General features: G+C 39.2%; 1 protein-coding gene across 9 annotated transcripts in view; it reads right to left on the bottom strand.

Annotated features, from left to right (window-relative positions):
- The window catches only part of SMARCA1 (SNF2 related chromatin remodeling ATPase 1), a 284,916-nt gene that overhangs the window by 128,412 nt on the left and 137,919 nt on the right, over positions 1 to 18,585 (bottom strand). The window lies entirely within an intron of this gene.

Below are 18,585 nucleotides of genomic sequence, written 5' to 3'. Positions count from 1 at the left end.
AAGGAACCAAGGAAATGGATATTCTCTCTGTATTACTACAGTTTCCACCCACTTCAGTATGCTGAGGCATGTCCTGTTGACTCAGGACCCACTGCACAAAGAGGAGAAACTAGGATATTCATATGGCCTCTCCCACCTCTCTTAGTTTTTCTCACAGTGCAGACCTAGCATGGAAAAACTTACCCATTACATTTTCAGTCTGTTCAAGCCTGGCTGTTGATACGCTAAAAGAGATTTAGGGAATTTAGAAAAATCCTCTCTCAACAGTGTCTAGCTTTCAAGCTGTATCCCTGGTATGGAATTCTATTTTGAATGTCAAAAACTGAAGGTTAATGCTTTCTTTCATATTTTTATTCTCAATCTTATCTCCTTAGCAGTAGATGGATATCTTAAACTAAGAAAAAAATCATACTCCAAAATTTAAATAAGAAAAACATGTTTAGAATTTTTATACTATTTCCTCCATTACATGTATTATCATTTATTCAGCATTATTCATGGTATATGTTTGTCATATATAACACTGTATACATCAGGATTCTTTTACAAGCAGGTGAGAGGAACCCAAATCAAAGTGTTTAAGAAAGAAAAAAACGAGGCCTTATAAACTGGGGAGTTCAAAGTGTAACCTGCCTCAGGCACAGATGAACTGAAGAGCTCACACACTATCCTCTCAACTTTCTTCTATATGTTGAGTTCATCCTGTAGACAGACTCTCTCCATGTGCAAGGGAAGATGACTGCCCACAGCCCTGGGTTTATATGCTCCTAGTTTATAAATCCAAATAGAAAAACATTTATATCCACTGGAGCACCCAAAAGTCAAAGCAGAGAAGGCATATGTTTGGACCTGCTTAGATCTGTTGCCCAACTGTAGCCCATTGTTGCCAAGGGATAGGATACTTTAGTAGCCCAACTTAAATTATACCATTACCACTAAAGCCAAGGGTGGGGGCGTCATGATTAACGACCCACCAGAATCACATGGAATGGCAACAGGGACAGTCCCTGAAAGGTCATAGAGGGTTGGATATAACGCAACATCAGATGTCAACCCTACAAACATCACCTCAATAGGTAAAATTCTTCAACTTATTCTCATTTAAATGAAATAAACTAAATACCTTTCCCAAAGTGATATGTTTGTGTAATAGAGCTGGAATTCAAAGCCAACCTGGACTGATTACCAATGGCCTTTTACTCTTTTCCTTGTATTTTCTATGTTAATGCCACTCCAGCCCTCCTTGAGTGGTAGCCAGTGCCTTCTGCTTCCAATCTTTAACCCCAGTCAAAACCTGCTCTGAGAGAAGGAGTTGACAAATTCATTCATACTCAGCTGCTGTCTGCCTCTGAGTGACTGAGATTTATGTTTCCCTCCCAGGGAAAACTGCAATTTAGCATGTATCAACTTTAGGAAGCAGAATGGCTCATAATTAAGGGGATAAATTTAAGACTCAAACAGTCTTGAATTTTGATATTGCATCCAGCACTTCCTAGCAGTAACACTTGTGATCTTGGGAAAGTTATCACTTTGAGCATCAGGTTAACTCATCTATAAAATGGGAATAATAACACACACCAAACAGCGAAGTTGTAAGGATTAAGTGAGTTGGTTCTGTTAAAATTCCCACCCCAAAACCTGCCACACAGTTGATGTTAAATAAATGTTTGTTTACTTCCCCTTTTATCAAGAAATACTTCAAGTTCTTTTGTAACCCATAAGCAAAGGAAGTTTGGGGGAGGCCAGAGGCACTTCCTGGTCTTCTGAAATCATATCATAGAAATGCCCTGTATGTATATAGCCTCAGCATATTAATCTTTTTCACATATCTTAGCTCTTTCAATCATTTTAACAACCCATAGGGAGGCATAGCAAATTTTGGTAAGCCCTATTTCACTTATTAGGAAATGCAGATCTGGGAAAATTGAGTCACTTTGCCAGAATAAAGGTTTTTTGCCTTCTAATCCAGAACTATCTTCTGGTGGGTAAGATCATCTATTGGTCAAGGAAAGAGCAGTTTCTTCTGCTTCCCCACATGGAATTTTCCCCTCCTCCCCCTTTCCCTAGGTCGCTCAGTCTGGACTGCTGGGATTTGTCACAGGTGCCAGGAAAACTTCCTTTACATATAAAACTCACTTTAGCAAACCAAACCAAAGGGCAGCTCCCTTTATATTTTGTAGCATAATTTTTTGTTTTAAGTGATATATTTTCATCAGAGCCATTCATTTTTAAATGTCACCCCACGTGAAACTCAGTCCTTCCACAAACCTTTGCTCCTGGCGCCTGTCGGCAGGGCTGCAGGTGAGTCGGCCTCACTGAGTGTCTGTCCACCAGAACATCTGCCCATGGGGCAGGCCTGTGTCTGATTTACTACTGCATCCCAGCACCCAGCACGGGCCAGGCCCACAGGGCCAGAAGCTAAGCCAGCATTTGTTAAATGAAGTGATCATTACAGAAAGAGAAAAGTGTTTTAATGATTCAGGGACAAAAGGCATTCCCTTGCCCTCCAGGGGTTCAGTGTATGCTTGGGAATGTTATATATCCCCATTATAAGATCCTAGAGATTAGTGACTGGGTTTTTTACACATTTCTGTATCCCCATCACCTCACAAAATTCTTAGCATACCCAGTGCTTCTTAAACTTGCGCAACTAACTACCCCTCAATGGTAGATAAATATCCTTGAAGGAATAGTTTGGAGTGCTGTTCGCAAGCAGAATTTTCTTTGAAGTCTTGTGTTCTACCTTAAAAATTCATATAAATATTACATTCCACAATACAGCCATTTGTACTTTTAATAAAAAATGTTTTATATTAGTTAACACTGAGTAAAAATATGCCCCAGAAAGATGCCCATGCAATGCTAATTCAAACACCCATCCAAGTAGGTTAGATGCTCTAGATTCAACTTATCAGGCCCAGTGGAGGACTTGATAACAGTTTTCATGAAAGACCCAGTCTTTCCTGAGATTAATTGGCACAAGTAGGGGTAAGAATGAATTGTGCTTGGATTTTTATTTAAAACGATTTCCCAGAATGCATCCAAATGTCAAGCTTCAACTGATAGGCTAGGCTGCATTCCAGAAGCAGGGGAACATAGCCTTCCCTGGGGAGTAAGGATGGTGTGGGAAGGGCTGGCCTGCCTGGGGCATTTTGTTTTGTATCTGACTTGGAGAACTCCAGTAGTTTAGTCCCTGACCCATCTGAAAGTATCTGCTCTGACAACAGTGTCATAGGACCAAGAAAGAGGGAACTTGGCAGATGAGAAAAAAAGCAGCAACAACCTAAAAAAAAAAAGGGCATAGGGTGCCATTACTTGGAGCTGTTGCTCTACCAGCTGGGATGAATTAGAGAAAAAAAAAAGAACAGTTTTTAGGCAGCCAGTACCTATGATCCCAAGGCCAGTTTTCTTGTTCTATTTTATGGCCCTAGACGGAGCCCTGATCTCAGTCCTTCCTGAGTTCCTAGCCCAGGCTATAATCAAAGCCCTAACCCCAAAGTCATGTCACAAAGTGAGTGGTTGGCCACAAATGGGAGAGCTGAAATAACGTGACAGGTGCAGGGTAGTCCAGTACTTCTCAACTTTAATGTGCATGTGAGTTGCCTGGGAATTGTTAAATTGCAGATTCTGACTCAGTAGGTCTGGGGTGGGGCCCAAGATTCTGCATTTCTAAAAGAACCTCGCCCCTCTTGCCTGCTGATCCAAAGACTACATACTTAGTAACTCACCTCCCCGGTTCACTCTTTTCAATTGGATAGTCTCTATGTGGGCCCATGAGATTTCAGAGGAAAGGTGCAATTGGAATTTATAGCAATCAATTTTGACTCTATGCTATCATTATACTTAAGTGTTTTTATTGAACACTATGCACTACAAATAATCCTGTCTCCCCAGGACTGAGAGAAAATATCTGAAACAGAAGAAATCAGGCTATAGGCAATAAAAACAACAATTTCGTCAAAAAATTATCTCCAAGTTACTGACGCTCTGTGACCCAAGACAGTGATACAAATCTAACACAAGTATGTGGGAAAGGAATAAAAGTCATTTCTATTACTTTGCAAGTACTCTATTACGAACATTGAGAGATAGTTCAGTTAATACAACCAAAGGAGGGAAGTCCAAACACTTTAAGCATGCTGCCTAGCACATAACAACTCTTCAATAAATAGTAATTGCTCAATAAATATTTAAACTGTCAAATAAAGTTTTCAAAAAGGCAAGACTGGTTTTGACAGAAGCAGACACATAACAGAAACTATAAAATCTCAGAAACACAGAGGAAAACTGTATCATTCAAGGTTCTCCAAAGAAATAGAACCAACAGTGTGTGTGCATGCGTGTGTGTGTGTGCGTGTAATTTATTTTAAGTAAGTGGCTCACATGATTGTGAGGGTCGGCAAGTCCAAAATCTGTAGGGCAGCCTGGCAGACTCAAAACTCGGGCAGGAATTGATGCTGTTGTCTTAAGACAGAATTTCTTCTCCAGGAAACTTCGGTTTTGCTGTTAAGACCTTCAGCTAATTGGATAAGTCCCACACACATTATCAACCATAATGTCCTACTTATAGTCGATTGATGGTAGATGTTAACCACATCTACCAAATATCTTCACAACAACACTTGCATTAGTATTTGATTAGATAGCTGGGTAATACAGTCTAGCCAAGTTGACACATAAAATTAACTATCACAGAGATTATTCTATGCCATTGATTCTTGGCCCTGCCTTCACATTAGAATCATGAGGGATTTTTTTCTTTTAAATACTAAAACCAGGCCTCACTCCCAAGAGTTTACATAATTTTTAGTAGCTCCCTGAGTGATTCCAATGATCAGTGCAGTAGGGCTAAAAACCACTGACAGAGAGACTAATCCTCCTCATTTTACAGATTAAGAAACTGAAGCCAAGACAAAAGAAGATATTTTCCCAGCATTCCTTAATAATCAGGGACTAGGTCTAGGATTCCTAACTCATATGTTTCTAAAACCTACCTCTGTCATCTTCATCCCCTCACTAACTGAATTTACAAAGGGATTCCATAATATAACATCTAGAATTCTGCTTTAAAATAATTTGGTGTTGAGGTGGGGGAGAGTAGGTAGTGTGGTATAGATAAAACAAGAATGACCATGAATGGAGGCAGGTAATGGGAACATGAGGGTTCTTGTGCTGTTTCCTTTACTTTTATATTAGTCTGAAATTGTCATTAATACTTTAAAACAAAACAAAAAAAACAAAAAAAGGGATCCCTCTGTCTAACTACATCAATGCATCAACTGTAATTAATTGGCTTGCCAATGGATTTGAAAAAGTGTTGCCTACTTTTCAACTCTATTGCTGGAAGTGTATGAGAATAGTCTGTCAATCATGGTCACTTCCCTGTAACTGTAATAAGTATTGATTCCTGGGATGAAATCTATCTCTAAAATAAACAAACAAAACAAAAATTTATCTCATATTACTAATAAATGGAAAGGTGCCAATTAAATCACCATAACTGTTGGAAAGTCACCATCATAAAACAGACTTGACCTTAGTGAGCTGCAAAGCACTAGAGATGGAGCTGCCCAATATTAAGTATGGAAAGATTATTCTGCTGATTGTTGTGTGGACTATTCTATAGATGTCACTTAGGCCAGGTTGGTTGATAATGTTGTTCAAATCTTCTGCAACCTTGCTGACTTTCTGTCTCATTGTTCTATCCATTATTAAAAGTAGAGTATTGACGTCTCCAAAAATTACTGCTGGATTGTCTATTTCTCACTTTAATTCTGTCAGTATTGGCTAGATGTATTTTGGAGCTCTGTTGTTAGGTCCATATATGTTTATAATGGTTCTATCTTACTGATAGACTGATCTTTTTATCACTGTAACATGACTCTCTATCTCTACAAATTTTTTTCTTTTCAATTCTATTTATCTGATATTAATAAAGCCATACCAGCTCTTTTATGATTGCTCTTTGAATGGCATTACTTTTTCTGTTCTTTTACTTTTTTAAAGTATTTTCAGCAAAAGTTTATTTATATCTTTGAATCTAAAGTCTCTCTCTTATAGACAACATATAGTTGGATCTCGATTTTAAATCCAGCTTAACAATCTCTGCCTTTTGGTTGAAGTTTAATCCATTTGCATTTATTGCAACTACATCTGTGGTAGAATTCATGTCTGCTATTTTGCTATTTGTTTTCAATATGTCATATCTTTTTTGTTCCTCTATTACTCCTTTACTGCCTTCTATCTTTTTTTTGGTATCATTAATATAAAATCACATGAGCAACCTTGTGGTTACTAGATTCCCCCCATTACCAAGTCCCCAACACATACCCCATTACAGTCACAGTTCATCAGCATAGTAAGATGCTACAGAGTCACTACTCGTTTTGTCTGTGCTATACTTCCTCCCCCATGCCCCCCCATATTATGTGTGCTAATCATAATATGCCTTATTCCCCTTCTCCCTCCCTTCCCACCCACCCTCCCCAGTCCCTTTCCCTTTGGTAACTGTTAGTCCATTCTTGGGTTCTGTGAGTCTGCTGCTGTTTTGTTCCTTCAGTTTTCTCTTTGTTGTTATACTCCACAGATGAGTGAAATCATTTGATACTTGTCTTTCTCTGCCTGGCTTGTTTCACTGAGCATAATACCCTCTAGCCCCATCCATGTTGTTGCAAATGGTAGGATTTGTTTTCTTCTTATGGCTGATACTGCCTTCTATCTTAAGTGAATATTTTCTAATATACGATTTTGATTACTTTAAAGATTTTTAACTATATTTTTAGTCACTTTATTAGTGGTTGTACTAGTGTTTACATTATACATCTTAGCATAGCAGAATCTATGTACAGATTTATACTAACTTAATTTCAGTAAAATATAGAAACTTGCTCCAGTATAACTCCCTTCCTTCCCCCTTCCTCTGTGCCACTATTATTGTATATATTACGTCTATATGTGTTATAAACAAAAATACAGTGCAATAATTATTTGTTTGTAAATAAACAGTTTAAGAGAATAAAGGAGAAAATATACAGTCTTTTATATTAACTTTCGTATTTACCATTTCTGGCACTCTTCATTTCTTCCTATGGATTTAAGTTCCTGTCTGGTGTCATTTCTTTTCTCCAAAATAGATCTATTTCCTCTCCCCTCCTTTGTGCTATCTTTGTCATATATGTTGCATCTTTATGTGCTATAATCCCAACAACACAATTTTATAATTAGTATTTTATGCAATTATCTTTTAAATCAGTTGAGAAAAAAGTTTATATATATATATATGTATGTATGTAAAATACCTGTGTACTTTGTTTCCTTGCATGTATTCAAGTTAACTTTAGTTGTCACTTCCTTTTAGCTTGAAGAATTTCCTTAAATATTTCTTTTAAGACAGGTTTTCAAGCAACAAAGTGTTTTGGTTTTGTTTATATGGGAGTTTCTTCATTCTTCCTTCATTTTTGAAGGAAATTTTGATGGATATGGAGTTCTTCATTGACCTTTCTTTTTTCCTTTGCTCTCTTTGAAAATTTCATCCCACTGCCTTCCTTGCCACACTATTTTTGGTAAGAACTTGACTATTAATCTTATATTGGTTGCCTTGTCCATGGTAAGTCATTTTTCTCTTGCTGTTTTCAAGATTTTTCTCTTTGTTTTTGGCCTTCAACAATTTGAATAATAATGTGTCTGGGTATGGCTCTTCCTGAATTCATCCTATTTGGAATTTATTGATCTTTTTATTTATTCAAATGTTTTTCTTCTATTTTCTCTCTCTCCTTTCTTTCTATGACACTCCATATGTATATATTGATACACTTAATGGTGTCCCACATATCTCTAAAGCTCTGTTCATTGTTTGTTTTTTTAATTCTATTCTTCAGATTCCATGATCTCCATTGATCTATCCTGAAATTGATTTATTCTTTTATTCTACCAGTTCAAATATGCTATTGAGCCTCTTTAGTGAATTTTTCATTTTGGTTATTAGACTTTTCAATTCCAGAGTGTCCATTTGGCTCTTCATTGTAAACTCCATCTCTTTATTGATATTCTCTATGTGATAAATCATTGTAATCATGTTTTCTTTTAATTCTTTAAATGTGGTTTCCTTTAGTTCTTTGAACATATTTATAATAGCAGCTTTCCTGTATCTGTCTAAGTTGAACATTTGGGCCCCCTCAAAGACAATTTCTATTGACTCATTTTTACCTTGTGTATGAGCCACACTTTCCTGTTTCTTTCAGGTCTTATAAACTTTTGCTGAAAAAAATACTTTAAAAAATTAACTATTGTAGCATCTCTGAATTCTAATACCCCCTAAAAGTGGTTGATGTTGCTGCTTTTATTTTCTTTGCTTTTTGATGTGCCTGAACTAATTCTGTAGAGCTTATTTCCCTTGTGGTGTAGGGCCCAATATTTCTGCTCAGATTTTTTATTCTATATTTTTAAGCCTGTCTTTCTGAGAGTTGTCCCTGGGTAAACATAACTTAGTGGTCGGCCAATAGTTGGTCAGAGGCTGTGCTTAAACGCCAGTAAGGCCCATTGTCAATGGATTTGTGTGCAGCTTGAGGAATCCTTCAAAATTCAAACAATTTACAGGCCTGCTTTTGCAAGGCCTCATGGTCATCCAGGGATGAGTATCTTTACAGGGCCCTCTCCTGTCTCTCCTAAGTGGGCACAGCCTTGCATACATACACAGTCTTCCAGACCCCCAGAGATAAGTGGGATCTCCTCAAGGTCTGATTCCTGAATCTCCCAGTTAAATCTCTGGCTGATCTATTGTTTTACTGATTTTCCCCAACCAGTATTATAACTCCCCAGGCTAACCACAGTGTAGGCCTTCCAAACTGTTGCTATTGTTATTGCTATTGTTTTTGACAACAACCCAGATACAGATTTTTTTCACGCTATGCTCCAAAGTCAGCTCCCTCTGGCAGCACACACTGACTCTCTGCCTTCTCTGGTAGAACTTCCCCACCATGGAGCAGGAAGAGGGTAGCAACTCTTGGCTAAAACATCACAGACTCCCACCATTACCATCAAGATTCAGTAGATTTTCTTGAATAAATGCTTTTCAATGTGTGTGCTTTTGGTTAACTTTCAAAGTTTTCATGGTTGTTTAGACTACTTTACCCAGGTTTTCATTCAAGGAACAAGGATCATGAAAGCAGATTGATCCAGTTTAATATTCAGAGAACTGGACCAAATAGAACTCCATGGAACACAAACCATATTTCTTAGAGGCCCATAATATTTGATTATCCAAGACTGTATTTCCCCAAGTGTGATCCCTGGAACATTAGCATCATAAACACGTGTCATGGCTTGTTAAAAATGCACATTCCTTGCCTCTACCCTCAGATATTCTGATTCCATAGCCGTACATTCTCAAACTGTAGTATGAGAAACAAAGACCTAAAGCATTAAGCATGTTTTAAAGAGGAAATTCCTAAGACTGAAGATAATTATATCAAAATTGTAATGAAAGAGTCTGTCACACCAACCCCTCATTTATCAGGAGTGTATCTCTGGTAGTCTTCCTGGTCTTAATAAAAGCCCTGCTGCTCCAACCTCACATGGAATTTTTGAAGAGATTTTTAATGATACAGATTTCACACCATACTGCAGCCGTTGTTTACATCTCAGAGACCTTAGACCATGGACCAAAAGAAATGCTAGCATTTCTTTAGAGGAGAACCACACTGCTAGAGAGGGAGACTCAGAGCACTGCACGTACAGAGGAGGAGGGGATAGAAGACTCTTTGATACGCATTATGTACTGGATAATAAGTGGAAAGAAGGAGAGGAAGAAGCAGAAGAGACAAGCCCCAAAAGGAAATGTAGAGTCACTGAGTACAAATTATATTTCAAAATTAAAATAGTAATGATATTCCTTTATGTGTACAACCTTTCCCAATTTTCAAAATTCTTTCATTTCCATTTTTTGATTTCTTCTTCTCAAACATCCTGTGAGTTGGGGAGGGCAAGAATTATTATCCTGAGTCTCTTATACTACCTCACAATTTTGTTGTCAGTTCTCTTCATATATTTACGGAGCCAAACTTTCTGGGTTTAAATTTCTCCTCTACCACTTACTAACTGTGAGACCTTGAGCAAGTTATGTAGCTTCTCTGTGCCTTAGTTTCCTTCCTAGAAAAAATGATACAATAGTAGTAACTACTCCATAAGGTTTCTCTGAATATGAAATGAGTCAATATTTTTGAAGTGCTTGGAAGAGGGCCCAGCACATAGTATCCACTACATGTGTTTGTTAAATACATAAATTGCCAGCTGGGAAACTTACCAGCTGTGTGACTTTAGGCCTTCATCTGGAAGATGGGGGTGATAGTATATGCCCTAAAAATTGTGGTTAAATTTACTCTCTTACATTCATGGTGGGAGTGCAAATTAGAGCCAACCTTTCAGAAAACAGTTTGTCTCTATGTATAAAAATATTTAATTTTTAAAATTGAACAACTAAAATTGAATTTATATAACTCTAGAAGTAATCCAAATTATGATGGTGGAGGGTATTTTCCCATGATTAAAGTCACTGTGAAAGAATTTATAATAACAGTAAGATGAAAGCAACAATGGAGGAAATGTTAAGTAAATTATGGTACATCCAGTTGGTAGAATATTTTGCAGCCAGTAGAAATGATAGTAATAAAGGTATTACCATATCATAGAAGAATATGCCTATGCTCTGATGAGATAGAAATTATACATATAGTATGATTGTGTTAGAAAATGATATTCCTCCTTTCAAGAAAAATTACTAAAATTACAAGAGTGATTGTTTGAGATGACAAAATTAAAGTTTTCTCTTTTTCTGTATTTTGCAAATGGTGTATTCTTTTATCTTTTAAAATGTGTTTAAATAATACTAATCCCTGCTCTGCCTACATAATAGGCTTAGTGTCAAGGTTAAATGAAACTCTGCCATGCACGGAAGTGCTTTGTAAACTCTCACATAACAATCAGATGTCAGGTGTTATTATTTCATGGACAGTCACGTACAATCTGTACAGACCCACATCTGCCCTCAATGGCACTTGTGTTCAGTGCTTCCTACATTTTCACAACAGAAAACACATAGAAAATGAAAATATTTGTCAGCACACTGAGGAAGATGGACCAGCCTGCTTACAGCCAGAGCAGTTGACCTGGGTTCCGGCCACTCTGTGTCCGGCCCTACCTGAGGGTGAGAGGACCAATATTTCTGCACCAAATGAGACTCTCTGCTTTAACTGCCTATACCCTCTTTAACAGAAGCCAAGAAATGTAGAGTCCAAAGAGCCAACACTTGGTGACCTTGGAGGACAATTTCACTTCCCCTCTCATTACAAATGGAGATAGCGATATTCCTTTCCTTCTCAGCCTCAGAGGGTAAAGGGAGTGTCAAGTGAGATGATGTATGTGCAAGTGCCTTGATTGGAAATAAATAAGGACATGTGGTAGACACTATTATTCTCACATTTAATCCCCAGAAAGGCACTTCAACACTAAGGAGACCAGAAGTCAGTGTTTTCAAATGGTACACATATGCCGCTCACTTACTCTGCAAGTGCTTGCTGAGTGCTCCCTGCTTGCAGAACACTGCCTAGGTGCTGAGAATCAGAATTTCCTATTCTCCTTAGAAAAAGCTGCTATTTTTCCTTGGCCATAGCAACAAGTAAGCCCAAAAGCCAGTTGCAAACCCCTTTCTTTTGTCAGTGAAACTGTACTAGCAATCATGCTTCTCAAAGCCAACCAATCAGGGGTAGTTCCAAGCCTGTCAAAGTCAGTCAACAGCAGATACATGCCAGTAACCATGTTGCCATAGCTAAAGGTGTGATGTCCCTAAACACTTCTGCTTCTGAAGTTCACCAATTCCTGAATTTTGTGTTTTCCAAAACCCTTCATAAGGTAGACTCTTTGCTTTTCTCAGAAGACCAACATCTTATAAGTGAAGCTCTCCCTTGCTTAAGCAAGCAGTCAATTCAGCTTTCTGATCCAGCCATTGAATTGCAACATTCAACAGTACTGAAAGATACACAAATGAGCCACCATAGTGGTCTCTGTATTAGCCCTATGCTCTTGGCTTGTTCACAACAGACAGGGATCTGTTAGCTCAAAAGCCAAGGCACCAAATTCAAATTTTTAAACATCCCGTCATTCTAAATATAGTCCAAAGAGGTAGATTTTTAGCCATTTAGAGACTACCTGTTTTGCATATCCTGTAAAACTGCACCTACCATTTGCTAGCCATAGGCAGGCCAAATCGTACAGCTATGAGACCAGAAACCACTGCTGCCCTTCAGAGCTCTCTGACCCTGAGATCTCCATTATGCTGCTGAGCAACATCACCTAGACATTTATGCTCCCTCTCCGATTGCCCTCTGTGCTGGAAGTTCCTTGCTGTTCTCCCCTGCTCTCTTTCTGGGTGATGTGCCCTTTGTGGTAGCCTTTGGAAGGTCTCATGCTACAGGGGACTTCTCCCCTGCCCCCACCGACCCTCACCATGCAAACCTGTCAAATTGGCACCTAAATAAATCTTGTGTGTTACTGCCACCTTGTGGTCATGTACTTTTTTTCCTTGCTCAGTCCATGCCCTCAAACTCACTACAAAGAGGAATTATCCTGGATTGACCTTCTGCCCTCCGGTAGTTCTCAGGTTGATGCTAGAGTTATGACAAATCCATTCGGATCAGTAGCCAGTTTTGATGGCTATAAACTATAAGTGGTCAGATATGGGAGGAGGGAAGAGGTTACTGTGGGCAAGGGTGTATCAGGGATATCTTCCTGGAAAATGTGGAAATTGAACTGAGTAGTGAGATAACTAGGCAAAGAAAGGGATACAGAAACCAAAAGATGAAACCAAAAGAAAACAGGTCAAACCACTCACCAATGGAGTGATAATTTTTATTCGAAATCTTTGTTTAAAGACCTAGTAGAATCAGGTTCCCTATCTTACCCCAAATAATGAAAACTAGTTTCTACCAAGTCAATCCATATTGAAGTAGTGTCCCAGAGGTTTTTGCCCCTTCCAATAGTCTCTAGAATAAATATGCTGCATGTGGAAATGATCGCAGGCTAAGTGATGTGTAGATCACGATACCAAACAGCTTGATGCCCACCTGTCTCTGAGTCCAAATAACCCCAGAGAAAAATAACCTTTGCAAACACAGAGGAAAGATTACATCCCACCATGGCTTTTCAAACACAAAAGAAATACTCAAATATTTTTTGATTTCTCTGGTAACAGCAGTTGCTCCCAGGAAAATAAAACCATCCTTCCCCTGCTGTCCCCAGTCTTCAATGGCATCCCACTGCCCTGATCAGGTTATTCTCCTTGAAACAAAGTAACTTTTAATAAAGTAGGTCGCTGGCAGGGAGAACCTGATATGATCACACACCTGTTATAATAGGATTTAATTCTTCTTCAGATGTGCTAGTTTTAATAAAAAAGGATTGAGCAAATCAAAAATAAATTACATTGAAAGGTCAGGCTTATTGCTTGTACAGTTATGTTAACTCCCCCACCGACACTTTTAGAAACTGTATTTATGAGACCTTTTGATTTGGGAAAGAGAGGTATAAAATACATCTACAATTTCCCCATTATTTGCAGTGATATTTCATTTCCAAGTGTCAATTCCAAGCACTTAGTATGGCATTCTTTAACAGGAGTAAATCTAAAAAGTATGAGGTATTTACAGGATACTATTATTCAATATATTAATAAAACAAGCTTTTCTATCCAGTGGAAAGTTAGAAAAATCCTTCCCGAGTTTATGTAGCATATAATTCACTTCAGTGCCTGTGGAACATTGATTAAGACTATATCGGCTTCTAATTTGAATGAATATTTTCCTCTGACACAGCATCTCTTCTGCCAGAGAGGGAGCCTGCTTGATTTACTAACTAGGGATAGATGGACCAATGACCCATCCAAGATTATTTTCCTGATCTTTCTAATGTGACATGCAAGTAGATATAATGAGTTTGGGTTTGGGCTCATCTTCAGTTTAATTAGAAGAGTTACCATAAGCAATTCCAAATGACCTTCCTGTCCCTAGGTTGATTTCATGATCCACCCACCAAACATAACAACAGTATGTTGAAGGGGACTTCTCTTATTGTCCCTACATTGGTGACTATGGTGCAAAGAAGAAAAGTAATAATAACAATAAATAACAATGAACACTTGCATGGCATTTATTATGTACTGGGCATTGTAGGAAGCATTTTGCAAACCTTAATCCAATTTGTCCTCACAATAACCCTACGATGTAGACACTATTATTACCCCCATTTTATAGATGGGGAAACTCTGGCACATAAAATTTAAGTGAGCTAGCCAGTTGCACACATTTTGCAACTGAAACAGTCAGGATTTGAACTCACGCACTCTAGCTCCAGAACTGAAGTGTCTTGTAGCCTCGATTCTCTCATAGCGTAAAGAGAAGCACTAACTGGGACCAGATATTTTCCCCAGTGCTTACTGATCATACTGTCATCTACCAACCTCTACCTCCAGTCTACTCCCCTGAGGCCTAGAGGAAAGGAAAGAACAGCTTATTACAACTTTCAGCCTGGTAGAAAAGAAGGAAAGATTTTTCTCTCCCCTCCACCAAAGCCAACTGAAGTAGGGGGTGGGCCCAAGAGAATTTCCCATGGATCTGGAGAGAGCCTGTAAGAAAAAGAGGGTGGCACATCGCTCCCCAGAAGGATGCTTAAAAAGCTGTGGACCCTGCATTTTACCCTCATACATTTGAGTGGAACAAGGTGAGAATCCTTAAGAGTAGGATAGGGCTTCTGTAAAGGCAGAGAGAGTATGTGATCATTGAGGCTGGGGCCTGCTCCTCACCCAGAGATTTCTGAAGGCAGGTGACTTGCCAGCATAGTCCAATCCAGTAGGACAATAGCACTACAGTGGACTATAACTTGGAGAATAGGATGATACTCCCACCACAGATCCTGCTGCCCTTCAAGCCACAAAAAGGGACCACAGCAGTTCTGTGACCACACGTGAAGGAACATGGAGTCGAAAGGCCAGCACCTTCACACTACCCAGACAGCTTCAGGGCCAACAGTCATGGCAACCCAGCTAGTAAAGAGGTTAGGCACAGGGATGTCTGGGAATGACTGTGAGAGACCAGACTGCCCCGCTCTGAGAGACTTCTCAATAACAGGAAGCTTCAATGAAGCTGGCTGTCACTTCCATGCTTAAGCCATACCTGCTGCCTGTGTACCCAGAAGGTAGCCCAGCAGCAGAAGGTACCAGCAAATCTAACCAAGGTGAGGCCAGGAGCACCTCCCTATCCCTAACAGCCAACTAGAGACCAATTTCTGAGGAGCTAACTTGCAAGCAGGAGGCAGAAGAGAATGGAGGAGACTGCCCTGCATCTAATCCTAGTTCTCCTATCCATCCACCCATCTAGACAACGACAGGGTAAGGAGTAATCTTTGAATTAGATATAAGCTTGGAATTTTTTAATAGACTAAATTTTTCTCACTGTAAAGGACCAGAAGATTAAGAATAAAAAAGAGGAACTCAACAAAGCAAGGTTGGAATCACTATTCAGAAAACATGAAACGTTTACATGTCAATACCCCTTCTAAACTTAATATTACTGAGTGAACCCGTTACACCAGAATTCCATTGAAAGAGGGCTAGGGCCTCTTCAACAGATTGTAGGAGTGTGGAAATTACTCTTCAGGCCCTTTACTTCAAAGATTACACATCTACACAAACATCCTGACCTTCTGTGATTCATTTCCAGTTTGTCATTCCTGGATTTATGAGCAACAGATGTTGCCTAGACCACCAGCCTAGGGCAGAACACAGTCACACACAAAGAAACAGTAACAAAATCATCCTTCTTTGGCTTGGTTCTCACTTGCAGAATTGGAGGAAATTTAAATTCCTCCTTCTGGCTCAAGTTAGACATAGTAAAGGATAGAAGAGAAAAGATCCCTGCGGTGTTTTGCAGCTTTTACCTCAGGCCTTATTTCCACATAGTTCCTAGGGACCAGGTCCTGACCACTGTCTCTGGGACCTACCACATTGTGACTGCCCATCTAGTGCTGTCTGTTGACACAGTACTGCTAGCACCATCACCACCCCTGCCTCTTCCGTATTGGCACTCTTAGTCTCATAAATAACACAGCAGAATGTGCTGGGACATTCCAGATACTACATGGGAGCTTCCTCTCCCTCAGACTCTGACATTTGTTTCAAAGGAATATGCCAGCAGGCTAGATGAGTGTCATCCTACCACAATGTCCATGACAAGCCCTCTTTCCACACCCTAGCATTACCCCTACACCAAGCTGGTGGACCCTCTCTGATACCAAGGCCAGCTCCTGGTAATATTAGCTGTGTACTATGCAGGTGCTCTGTGGTCAAGCACTGTGATCATTTTATTTTCACAGTGAATCCTCAAAACTACTCTATTAGGCAATTCCTGGATTTGTTTTGCCTGGAAAAATAGAAATGAAAAGGAAATAATAGTGACTTTAATAACATAGGGCCTGGTTTGTTCTCATGTTCCAGCAGGACTGGCAAGATGCCCTGCTACCGTGTCAGACAGCTAAGATTCCTATTCTACTTCTCCATCTTGTGTGTTGCTTCCATTACCACTGTCATTTCATGGTCCTGGCTGGCTGCTGCGGTTTTAGCCATGATAATCCCATTCAATCCAGCAGAAAAGAGAAAAGGAATGGGAAGGACAGGCCCCTTCCCTTTATGGACACTTCCTGCAAGTTGCACATACTGCTTCTGCTTACAATTCACTGACCAGAATTTAGTCACACAGTCTCACCTAACTGTAAAAGTGACTGGGAAATGGTCCTTATTCTTGATCACCACATGGCCAGATAAAGAACTGGGGCTCTATTGCTCATGAAGAGAAGGAAATATATTTAGGGGACAATTAGCAATCTCTACCACAAGTAGATATGAGGTACCTATGATTATGCATTTTGTGGATTTAGAAAAGCTGAAAGATGGGAGATGAAATCTAGCCACTGCCCACTAGCCAAACCAACATGCCATAGCTCAAGATGCATCATCCCAGAAGAAAGAGTACCTTTTTGTATTAAGTTGAACCATATGAAATTATCATTTTCATAGATCAAAAATGATGGAATATCAGCAATTTCATATGTTCAACCTAATAATATGACTGCAGCACTATTCAGCCTAATGGGGAAGCAGCAGGCCTCTTATTCCCCAATGGCTAAATGATGTTTAGCAACCAGCTAGAGAAAAAAGCCCTTATTTATAGCATTTGCTGATTTCCATGGTATAAATACCCCTACCATGATCAGTCTCAAACTTCCAACTTGACATTACTGAACTGAGTTTTGAAGATATATGCAATAGTACACCATTACATAGCATTTCCACATACAAATATAAGTAAATAATCTCAAGAACACATATAAGTAAAATGTAGCAAAACAATTAGGAAGTGATGCTTTTTCGTATTTGTTTTTGTTACTAATATAATCTTCACTTATAAATTCACATAATTTAATTTTTAATAATGGCTGTGTTTAAAAATTGGCTTGCAAAATTTCCTGATAAGTTAACAATTGGCTGTTGTGAGCCAGCATGAACTGGCTCTAGCACACCCTTGGCTAAAGGTCATAATCCATTCATCCAGTCATTTGACCTGCCCAGCAAACTCCTGTAAACCAATACCTAGCCACCTACCTCTCCAGTCCTCCAGATGTATATGAGTTAACTGAATATTTGTAACTTGGCCTACGCCCTGGGGTTTCTGTCCATACATTAGCACTTCTATAACTTCTTCTATTTATCTTTTCAGCCCATACTACCCTTTAGGGTAATAAAATCTGTATGTACTCCCCACTGGGTGAAGTCCACATTTCCTTAGTTTATTTATTCTAAAGTGATCTCATTACTCCTCCAGCTTCAGAAAGGGCCTCCTACCTGCCCTTAGTAGGATCCAACATAGACAACAGCTACATTTTCTCCTTTTACCCACCCCCACTTTCCTTATAACAAAAATCTCTGTCAGCCAATTCTTTCTGTACATAGAGGAAGCCTAATATTTTGTCCGTATGGTCAAATTCATCCACCCACCCAGCCATCCTGGAAATTTATTCCCATATTCCCCTTAGTTAGTTTCACCACCTTCATTATGGGATATAAATTAAACATTTTAAAGCCCATTGAGGCCCTTCATGAAGTTCATGTAAGTCCCTTTCCCGGGACTTCAAATTTTGTTACTCATTTCCTCACACGTCATTTCAGCAACACTGAAAAGCCTAGAGTTGCTTACACTCTCCCAGGTGATTCTGGCCCTGTACTGCCACTTTCCTCTCTTCCTGAATGACTTATCCTCCTCTCCCCATCCCACACAATCATGTTCACTGGTTAAATGCTTGGTCATCTCTCGTAACCTCCTCCATGAAGCCTTTCCTGATACCTCGAGACAGAATTCATTCATTTCTCCACGGCACAGCTTCTCTACTGTGTCCATGCTTCTACTCTCATGTGACACCTAAGGTTGCCAGATTTAGCAAAATATAAAGAGAAGACACCTAATTAAAATTGAAATTCAGACAAATAAT

Source organism: Manis javanica, chromosome X, assembly GCF_040802235.1.
Source record: "Manis javanica isolate MJ-LG chromosome X, MJ_LKY, whole genome shotgun sequence".
Taxonomy (NCBI): domain Eukaryota; kingdom Metazoa; phylum Chordata; class Mammalia; order Pholidota; family Manidae; genus Manis; species Manis javanica.
This window is presented reverse-complemented; position numbering and strand designations above follow the sequence as displayed.